Below are 12,148 nucleotides of genomic sequence, written 5' to 3'. Positions count from 1 at the left end.
GTTTGGTGATTCTTGAAAGACAATTGAAGATTGACAAGGAATTTGATTGATTTATGAGTTTGAGTAATAAGAATTAATGTTATTGTCTATCTGATAAGTGACATGATAGGAGATATAAAGTAAAAAGGTAGTCGAATAATTGAAAAGATAAGAACCAAGTTATTAAAGATGATACAAAAGATTAAGTTCAGAAAGCAGCATGAGAACGTTAGAAGATATGTTCTTCTCAGGATGTGCAGTGAAAATTCGAGGACGAATTTTTTTAAAAGGAGGGGAGATTTGTAACATCCCAAATTATGGGTTAGTGACCAAATTGTAAAGTTTCAGAATTTGATGACTAAAGTAGAAGAATGAAATAGTTCAATGATTATTGGATATATATGATAAAGGTTATTTAGTAATTATTAAAGGAAATAAAGGGCAAAAAGGTCAATTGACCAAGAAATGAATTAAAAATGGGATTGGTAAGGATATATACACGTGGAAAGGGAGAGAATTCTCCAGAGTTCTCTTCTCCTTTCTTCTTCTTCTTTACGTGGAAGCCAAGAGCAAAGGTAAATTTGATTTAGCTTTTGATTTCTTGAAAGTTTTAAGTTGGATTTGAGTCTTTGAGGGTTATATAAGCTTAAGGAAAGCTTATATAAGTTTAAAACACCAAAGAGAGAGAATTAGAAAGGAATTTCTATTAAGGGTTTATAAATGAACTTTTGTTATACAAAGTTTTTGAAGTTCTAAAGTTGGATTTGACTTGTCAAGGGTCTAATTAAGAAGTTAGAAGCAATTGAATGGAATTTGGAACATGTTAGAAATTGAGTATGATTCTTGAATTTCCATATGAAAGATGAAATTTAGAGGTTAAAGATGAGATAAATGAATATTAATGAGTTTAAGTATGTATATGAAAGTTAGGAATATGAAAGGGGCTGAAATATAAGGATTTAATCCAAAAAGAATGAATTTTCGGGTTCAAAAAGAGGTCTGGGCAGAGTGGGCATAGTGCATCGATGCATCAAGATTAAAACCCAGAAATCGTTTGAAGGTGTATCGATGCACAGGAAGTGCATCGATACACTCTTTTAAAATAAATACATCGAATGCAATTCGTGCATCGATGCATAAGTAGTGCATCGATGCTCCCAGTAATAAACAAACATCGAATGCATTTTATGCACCGATGAATCAGTAGTGCATCGATGCATACCTTCATTAAAAGATGAAATTGCCTTTTCTCTTAGTCTAAAGAGTGAACCATTAGAGTATATTAGTTATAATACTAATATAGATCTATGTATGATGATGTAGATATAGAACGTGATCCTGTTCCGGATCAATTGAAGGATTATAATCGAATCAAAGCAAAGCTAAGGTGAGTGCACATTCTCTAGTATATGAGGTTCAAGGGAAAATAAGACATGTGATAAGTCTATTTCCAATAGTGAAAAACATGAATTCATAGAAGTATGCATTTGTTATGATTTATATGTGTGCATGATTATATGTGTTATTGATATGAATATGGTAAGTAAAATGGATTAATGGTGATGATAAGAATAATAAAAAGGATATGAAATGATAGGTATATGTGAATATAGGTATTGATATGTTTATATGTATTGAAAGATGATATATTTATGTGATAACATGATAAGATGACAATGAGTTACATGTCATATGAACACATGAGAAATGTTATGAGCCATATGAAAGAGAAAGTATATGTGATACATGAGGGTGAATCCTATGTTCATATGAATATGAACTCATATGAGAATTGACATGAACTACGTGATTACATGTATATGTGAATGAAACCATGAGCTTATATGAATATATGATATGGTTACATAATATGTAAAAGGGATATAAAAGATAATGCCCATGTTATGTGTCATGAGAGCTAGGGGTATAGTTGGCATGCCAAGAGTCGATGGTCTATGTGGTCCTTCGGGACATATATATATTCTTTGGAACATGTGTGAAGTATGGTGAGACACATACTTGATCCTTGGCATATGTATATGATTCTTAAGGAATAATATGTGGTCCTTCGGGACATATATGTATTCTTTGGAACATGTGTGAAGTTTGGTGAGACACATACTTGATCCCTAGTATATGCATATGATTCTTAAGGAATGATATGTGGTCCTTATGGACATTATTATATGGCACTACAGTGCAATTCTACGCGGCACTCCGGTGCAATTCTACGTGGCACTTCGGTGCAATTATATGAGCTGTGGTGACAACATTAGTGCACAACCTCTATATACTCGCATATCTTTAGTTCTCACATGTGTATCATGGGCTATTAAATAGATAATATTAATAAAGTGATATGATAATATGTTTGTTTCCTTGTGGAATTTCATGTGTGATATTGATTGTACAAATTGTAACTTATAAGACCATATGATAAAAGGAATCAATGATAGTGATAAAATAAGAAAAGAAATGAAGATGATAATATAATTGTACGTGTTTTATGATAATATATATATATATATATGGTATATGTTATATGATATGGACATAAGAGATCATAGGAACATGAGATAAGAGATATGAATGATAATGACATATATGTATGCATATATTTGTTACATGTAAAAGTATGAGTGGTATGAAATGATAGTATTAATTGTTTAGGAATGATTATTAATTACCGTTTACCTTATATGTTTATATGCCTCACTAAGTCTTTGACTTAGCGTGTAAGTGATTTACACGTATGTTTCGAGAAGAGTAAAGAGCAATGTGGAGCAAGACAGGTCAGTTCTCCTTATTAAAGGTCAGATCAGAAAAGATGTGAATAATATGTATTTTAGTATATAAAGTTCTAGTTGGCATGTTTTCAAAAGAATCTATTGTTTAAGCTATGAACAGTTTTATAAATGTTTCGAATAGTTATATGTAAATAAATAAGTGAAATATACATGCTCTGATTGGTTTTGTAATAATGAAAATGTTTTTATGTAAATTAGTCATTTATATGTTATAAAAGTTTTAAATTACTCACTATTTTATACAAGTACGTGTTTTAAAAGGTCAATGTGACACCTCGGATTCGTATCCGGGTCGAATACGGGTTGGGGTGTTACACATTAACTCAGCCAGAAAACCACCCAACACCTTTTTGTTTGCCTGTCTATGGTGAGGAAAAACTTGGGTTCTTGATCATGTATGTTTATCAATAAAAGTCCTAACTTTTAAATATTTCGCAATCTTTTATCCTCTTAGAAATCATACGCCACGTACAATTTTTGTCAATCATACACCTTGTTTCGAAACGATCTTTGTTTGATTTGTTAACTCTTAGTTGATAGCCATCTTCCACACATTTCGTATACAAAGCTATCTTCAAGTCTTCCTTTGTATCAAAACAATCATCTTTCTTGATACGAATAACTTTTGTGTAACAATCAACTGATATCTTTACCAACTCTTCTTCCGGTATCTGAAGTAATTCTGGCATATTCTAGTTATACTCCCGTGGCATTTTCTTATTTTTCCTTTCTTCGGGGACTTCTTCTTCTTCTTTTTCTTATTCAAGGTTATATGAATTACAGAATGGATGTTCAACATGTTCATTCACAGTTGTAACTTCCTCATCAATATCATCAACAACATCTTCCTCGGCAGCGGCTGTTTCATCATCAAAATTCAGATTTTGACCAATATCAAAATCATTACATGCAGGGTATGCTTCTTCTTCCATCACATCATCAAAATCCGAGTATTGATCAAGATCAAAGTCCGGGTATTGACCAAGATCAAATTTTGAATACTGACTAGTACTCACAATTTTTTCTGTTGGCTCATAATCGTCTAACTGGTCAATACGAAAACCGGAATTTGGTGCTGAAAGTTGATTGGGATTTGGATTAGGAAAAGGTTGTGGGTTTTGAGATTGTGTTTGGTATTGGAAATGTGGTGAAACAAAATTTGCTTGGTGATGAAATTGTGGTGGAACCATTAAATTTTGGGTTGAAGAACTTAGTTGATTACTACCCGCTACTGACCCAACTTCACTACTTCTAGGTTCAACAACATATAATGTAACATCATCTTCTTACGAAACACTAATGTAAGCAATGAAATTTTCAACATCTTCATTGTCGGTTAACAAATAAACTTTACCTTTTCTCAGATAAGATAGCCTAAATCCACTTAGAGGCTCTAAATTCAATTTCTTTGCAACACGTAACATTAGAGTTTCATAAGTTAACTTTTTTAATGACAGTTTTAGTTGAAGATTCATGGGTAAAGGAACATATTGTAAAACACCATTAACATTCTCTCATGACCCTCCAAAACACAAATCTATCCAAACATGATCAACATTAGATGATTTCATTCTAAAAATTGTAAATTAATTTACTAAACAAACGAGCTATAAACTAGATATCATCACTAACTTAGAAAAAACATACCTTTATTAAGTTGATAGTTGATAATTTGGGAGAGAAATCATTGAAAAATTATATAGAAATAAAATTATGTAAAAAAAATAGTGATGGGGAAGGATGTCGTTGGATATAGGAACGGATGTCGCTAGAGAGAGTGATAGATGGAGATGGAATGAGTTGTGATTTAGGGATTTAGGTTATGAGTTGTTGTTGCTACGTTGTTACCCAAAACATTTGTGTTGCGAAACTAAAACCTGTTGCAAAATTAAATTCGCGTTGCGAATTTGACTACCGTAACGCGAATTTGGAATATCGCAAAGCGAATAACATATTCGCGTTGCGAAATTGGAAACTGGGTTGCGAAATTGGAATTCGCGTTGCGAATTTGTTGGTCATTTTGGCAAATCCAAAAAAAGTTGGTTAAATTCGTATATTATAAGGCATTTTTTGTCACTGAGGTTATTTTCTCTTTTTTTTATTTGCGCTTTAGCTAATTAAACAAATTAAAAAGTAACCACAACATGAATGGGTTTGGCATCTTGTTTTTCAAAGACATTAAAAAAAGATCTCATCCTAAAATATGTTAATTTTATATTCATTTTGTTTAATGATAAAAAAATATCACTATTAGAATTTAAATTATGAACTTAAACTGTTTATTTATATTGATATTAATATTTTTATATTAATTTTTCTAACGGAATATATATTATGATACTCAAATGGTTCCTAATATTAAATTTTTATGTTCGAATTGTCTGAACTCTTGTAGAGTTTTTTGTTCGTTGAGTTTTTTTTATTAATAAAGAATTATTATGAGGTAGTATATATTCAGATTCTTTTATAGTCATTAACAATGCATACATATCTCGTAGATATAATTATTTAAATTGATGACCTTATAAAAAGTAAATGTTTCTTTTTAACACCGAAATTAAGAAAAGTGATAGGAACTCTCACATTAAGTTAATTGAAAAAAATTATGGACCAACCAAAATGAGTCTTGTCAGCAAAAAAGTACAAGCCACGTTGATGTGTGTATGAGTCAGCATAGGACATGTCAACCACATAAAAATGGGCCCCCAATTGGATAAGATCATAAAGATTAAATATGTGTAATGATGTTTCAAGTTTTTGGCGATAACGAACGAGTTGCCAAGTTGCACAATTACATATTAAATCTCATTTAGTTTAATGCATTAATGTTCGGATGATGCAAATGGCTTTAATCGCCCCTTGATTTTTCCGTCACTCGTTTTAGCCATATATATTAAACAGCAAAAAGTACGACATATATTAATTAATTGAGTGCTAAAGTATATTTATATTGTTTTATTTGTGTGAGTTAGAATATTAAAATTTATCTTGAAAGATAATATTTTCTATTTAACAAGAAAAAACAATAAAAAGTAAGGTAAGGTATATAAATGATATCTCGATAATAGGATGTTCATTTATTGAGGCTCCGACTATTAAAAATTATAAAATGATCATCCGATTATAGGGTGTTACTTTGTTGAGTCCTTTAACTATTAAAAGTTATAAAATGATCATGGCTATCCATGTATTTCATAATCGTCATTTTCCGTTAAAAACTTAACGATCGTCTGAGCTAGAGACTAACATGTTGATTGTCTGATGACCATTTTGTAACTTTTAATAGTCGAGAGACTCAATAAAACACCACTCTATAATCAAATGATTATTTTGTAACTTTTAACAATCTAGAAACTCAACAAAATAATACCATATAGTCAATGGACCATTTATGTAATTTCCCCTAAAAGGTATAACTCGACATACCATTCACTGTTAAATATAATAGATTAAAGAGTTAAATGAGTGCTTTTATTTTAATATTTATTAACTATCGACACGAACACTTATTGTAGATGTAGTGATATTGTTAAATTGTGATTGTGAATGTGGTTTTGGTAGATTATGGTGTTACGAATGTTACCACGTGATTTATTTATTAAAAATAGTTATATTTTTATGTTGCGGATGCGGTTTTTGGTATTGGAGTAACCTTGAAAAACATTATGGTGTGACTGTTATATTACATTACAACCGTAATTTAATATTATGAATTTAATTGTTTAAATCTAAAACCTCTAGAAATAATAATAATTTTTTTTACCGCTAATATCGATTGGTGTGTTATGTACAACATTTCAACCATATAAGAATAGTTAGTTTAGTAATATTCAAAGATAAATCTCAAAAGTCAAAAGCAATGCATATACATAGGCAGACACCGAGTGAAAGAAATTAATAAACCAATAAAAATATAAACATAAATATGAAAGAATAAAGGGGAGAAGATCAAATCTGGGTATTAGTGGGAATGCTTCATTTGTTTCCACAGTGCCACTTTGATGTAGGCACACGGCTAAGGTAATGGCACCAGCTGCAATGGTCGTATCTGTTTTCTCCTCTAAACAGCATTATCAATCCGACGCTGAAACTGCATCCCATCCGAAAACGAAACAAGATTATCATCTTTCCGTCAACAGGCGAAAGACAGATTAGAATGCGGGGTTCTAAACTTACCCAACAATGACTAAAACCATAGCAATCACCCCGAAAACATATTTGTATGCCTTGTGCTTTGATTTTACATGAGCAGCAGCAGGAAGATGTTAATGTCGAATCCACCCAAATTGGGGACGAAGCAATAAAACAAAGCCTAGGAGAAATCCAATCAAGAAACCACCGATGTGTGCAAAGTTATAGACATGAGGAAGAATCCCAACGGCTAAGTTAACGGCAATGATGACCACGAGTGTGATCAGAGCAGCAGCCAGCAATACAAAGTATTAACATTGCTTCAAACATCAAAGCAATTACTATTTTCCAACGTAGATAAATACATAACATACCTTCTTCGTATAAATAGTCCAGTTCGTTAGAAGCTCCGATAACATTGCTCTGAGAAGGTCAAATAAGCACCAGAGGCACCAACAGAAATATTATGCTGAATGAAAAGAGAAGATTGTATACTCCCACCAAGGCCAGACGAAAGATAGATAAGCCCAATGCGCACTGTCAGGGGAAAAACACATATAAGCTATAACAGCAAGATGGGTGAAATCATCCTCTAGGTGGCCTTAGTAGTGGTGAATGACCAGATTATTCATTCACCATGTAATGCAATCAAAGGATCATCTGTAAGTCATATTTATTCACTTTGTCGACTGATCGACACCAGAGAAAAGGACAGAGTACTGAATCCAAATTGCTGTTCAAGGCGTATTCCAATAAAGACCAAGCTCAACATGTTAGCGAGCAAATGAATAACACCAGCTGAAGCCAAATGCAAGTGATAAGCCTCCATCCTTGATTGCCATGCACAACCTTGTTTCACTCTAGTGCTCCCAATTCCAATCTGAAGAAGAACGGATATGAGAAAACTAGAAGAGTTACAATCATCGCCAATTGCACGGCCTAATAAAAACTTGCTACAGAATGAAAAAGAAAACTGGAATTACTAAGATATAAGACGTTTGAGTTCACAATACTCTTTCCAGTCCACTGAACAACTGAAAATTATGTACATAAATATATTGAATGAAAACCTCCTAGATCCAAGTTCCCTTAGTTTCTATCAGAAACATTTGGATTTGCATAGGACTTCAATTCCTCTGATACTATGCATCCCTAAATGAGCTGAGCACGTAACCACATCACCCGTTCAAATGGCTTCCGGCTATACATTGCTGAAGTTTCTACTACACTGAAACATTCTTTTGAGTTTTTCTTTTTAGAAATTAGTACAAATAAGATAAATAATCTCTGGATCCTGAAATAATATGCTACCTCAATATTCTTCTATCAAAGCAAGCAGAAAGAGGATTTCCCTAGCTGAAAAAAGATCAAAAGGTCAAATCAAAATACAGAACCCTTAAGCTATCATCAGAAAAAAAAGAAGCTGCTAAGCTAGAAGAGGTTCCCAATTATGAAAATTGTCCCCACTGCATTTAGCAGCAAACCATGGCATTCCATAAATCAACCAATGGACTTTGATGTCAACCCCATATTGAGAATTGTGATTAATGCAACTCAAATCAACAAGCAAGAACAAGCTTTATAAGTTTGAATTGTGAATGCAACACAAATCCTGTATTATGATCCAAGGATACTCCTTATAAGGAATGATTGGACTAAAGCTGACTCATCAAAGACAAAAATTCCTACATGAACAACTTCTAAAAGCCATTGACAAATAGTTGAAACTCCAAACATGTCTCTTTAGAATTGGCGATTTTAGAAACTGAAAGTTGCAAAAGGAACCTCAAGTTCGATTCTAACTCAGTTTCCAATTGCAGTGGGGCAAATATCACAAGTTTGCAGGAAGTGGATTTAAAACCAACCAACTATAGAAAGATGTCAAATTTATAGATGGGGTAGATGCGACTTACGTATTAGACGAAGGGCCAAAGAGAGGATTTTCTCTCAAAAGCTGAAAAGAAAGCCTGCCAAGAAACTCAGCCACACAGCTACCTTCAAATCCCAGATTGTTCTTAGGACAATCATTGATGTACATCACCACAACAAAAGCAGCAACGTTAGCCACCACAAACATCGGGACAAGCCACCAAGTCCATTGCATTTCAGTGTGTTCAACATGGTAGGGATATGTTGGTCAGTGATAGTTATTTGGCCTGTTCTTCTCATTCATTCCTCCTCCTCGTTCTACATCCCCACTTGCCATCTTCCTTCAAAACAAAAAACGTTTCTTTAGTTTAATAATGAAATTGGAATGTTTAAAAGTTTAGGGACTAATTTGTAATCAGAATCATAATTGAGGTAATGTGATGCAATTAACTCAATTGATAAAATATGAATGAAATAGCATTATACTAGGAATGTAAACGAACCGAACGTTCAGCAAACCGTTTGTGAACCGTTCGACAGGAAGTTCGTTTATGTTCGTTTATTTATTAAACGAACGATCATGAACAATATTTTTTGTTAGTTAAATTAAATGAACAAACATGAACAGAGGGCTCGTTCGTTCATTTACGTTCGTGAACGTTCGGTAATATGTTTGTTCATTTATATTCGTTCATTTATGTTTAGCCCAATCTCTCTAGATCCATTAAAATATTAAAGCCCAACAAATTTTAATCTGATACTAATAAATCTTTTTAAATTCAATTAATTTTAAATACAAATAAAAAAAACTCAAAACAATTAAATATAATATAATCCTAAAATTGTTAGGAAAGAAAAAAAAATCTATTTTCATTTGTGTTCATTTACGTTCATTTATTGTGTTTGTTTACGTTTGTTCATTTGAGTTCGTTTACGTTCATTTATTATGTTCGTTTATATTCGTTTACATCCATTCGTTTATATTCGTTCTTTTGTGTTTGTTTATCATTTAAATGAACGAACACGAACAAGCTACATTCCTTAACGAACGAATACGAACAAGATTTTTTTTCCGTTTATGTTCTTATTCGTTCATTTGATTGGTTAAAGTTAAACGACCGAACATGAACATACCCCCGCTCGTGTTCGTCCGGTTCGTTTATAGACCTAGTTGTGACTGAAATAACTCTTCCCAAATAGCGTAGTGACTGAAATAACTCTTCCCGAACTGTCAAGTGCTTGAAACATAATATTTTAAAGTTCAATGGTAAAAACATAATTAAGTAACAGTTTACTGACTGTGTCTGTAATTTATCCGAATAATAATTGGTGTGACAACAATTATCAAATCAAACAACATTCCACGAACCCTAACTTATCCTAATTCCATAAACAAGTATCAAATCCAATTATATTTTATTTTGATGGCTTCGACGATTCCAACGAACCGGTCCTCCTCCGATGACATTTTGGACACGACGCCGTTTCTCTCATCAACAGCAGCGCCTCACAGGACGAGCCCTCCTCGCGCCGAACCGTTCGTCGCCAGAGCCTTCGTGATGCGGCGCGATTCCTGCACCGTGCCAGCAGCCGAAGGATGATGCGTGAGCCGTCCATGCTGGTTCGAGAAACGGCCGCCGAGCAACTGGAGGAGCGCCAGAGCGATTGGGCGTATTCTAAGCCCGTCGTCGTCCTCGATATTATCTGGAATTTAGCGTTCGTGGTGGTGGCATTTGGTGTATTGGTTTGGAGCAGGGATGAGAGGCCTGATATCCCGCTGAGGTTGTGGATAATTGGGTATCCTTTCCAGTGTTTCTTGCATATGGTTTGCTTTGTGTGGAGTATAAGCGGAGGAGGAGGAGGCAGAGCGCGGAGTACAGCCCATTTGATGCAGGGGGGGAAGGGTTTTGAGCCCTGGATCGAGGGTGAGTTCAGAGCAGTACGTGTCATTAGCCCAATTGGAAGAGGATGGTGGCAGGTATACAATTATTTGATTCTAAGAGTTACATTGGTATTTGATGATTTAGAGAAGTTAATGGTAGTTTTAGATTTGCTTCTTATTGGTTAATTGGTCGAATTAAGATGTATAGAGGAACTTCAACAGTTTTCTTTTTTGGTTAGCCATTTTGGAAGTCCGATAAATTATGCTTTAGGTACCATTTCACAGCAACCAGAACAAGTTGCAATTAGGCATTTGATAAGCCTCCATCCTTGATTACCATGCACTACCTTGTTTCACTCTAGTGCTCCCAATTTTTCCTATCTGAAGAACGGATATGAGAAAACTAGAAGAGTTACAATCATCGCCAATTTGCATGGCCTAATAAAAACTTGCTACAGAATGAAGAAGAAAACTGAAATTACTAAGATATAAGACGTTGGAGTTCACAAATACTCTTTCCAATACACTGAACAACCGAAAATTATGTACATAAACATATTGAATGAAAGCCTCCTAGATCCAAGTTCCCTTAGTTTCTATCAGAAACATTTGGATTTGCATAGGACTTCAATTCCTCTGATACTATGCGTCCCTAAATGAGCTGAGCACGTAACCACATCATCCGTTCAAATGGCTTCCGGCTATACATTGCTCAAATTTCTACTACACTGAAACATTCTTTTGAGTTTTTCTTTTTAGAAATTAGTACAAATAAGATAAATAATCTCTGGATCCTGAAATAATATGAAACCTCGATATTCTTCTATCAAAGCAAGCAGAAAGAGGATTTCCCTAGCTGAAAAAAGATCAAAAGGTCAAATCAAAATACAGAACCCTTAAGCTATCATCAGAAAAAAAGAAGCTGCTAAGCTAGAAGAGGTTCCCAATTATGAAAATTGTCCCCGCTGCATTTAGCTGCAAACCATGGCATTCCATAAATCAACCAATGGACTTTGATGTCAACCCCATATTGAGAATTGTGATTAATGCAACTCAAATCAACAAGCAAGAACAAGCTTTATAAGTTTGAATTGTGAATGCAACACAAATCCTGTATTATGATCCAAGGATACTCCTAAAAAGGAATGATTGGACTAAAGCTGACTCATCAAAGACAAAATTCCTACATGAACAACTTCTAAAAGCCATTGACAAATAGTTGAAACTCCAAACATGTCTCTTTAGAATTGGTGATTTTAGAAACTGAAAGTTGCAAAAGGAACCTCAAGTTCGATTCTAACTCAGTTTCCAATTGCAGTGGGGCAAAATCACAAGTGTGCAAAAAGTGGATTTAAAACCAACCAACAACAGAAAGATGTCAAATTTAGAGATGGGGTAGATGCGACTTACGTATTAGAAGAAGGGCCAAAGAGAGGATTTTCTCTCAAAGGCTGAAAGAAAGCCTGCCAAGAAACTCAGC

At 33.8% G+C, this 12,148-nt stretch overlaps 1 pseudogene; it reads right to left on the bottom strand.

Annotated features, from left to right (window-relative positions):
- Positions 1-6,761: 6,761 nt before the first annotated feature.
- LOC120139908 lies at positions 6,762-9,135 on the bottom strand (annotated as a pseudogene).
- Between the last annotated feature and the right edge of the window lie 3,013 nt (positions 9,136-12,148).

This window comes from Hibiscus syriacus, unplaced genomic scaffold, assembly GCF_006381635.1.
Source record: "Hibiscus syriacus cultivar Baekdansim isolate YM2019G1 unplaced genomic scaffold, ASM638163v2 tig00110777_pilon, whole genome shotgun sequence".
Classification (NCBI taxonomy): Eukaryota; Viridiplantae; Streptophyta; class Magnoliopsida; order Malvales; family Malvaceae; genus Hibiscus; species Hibiscus syriacus.
The sequence above is the reverse complement of the archived record's forward strand: the minus strand, read 5'-3'. Positions and strand labels throughout refer to the sequence as shown.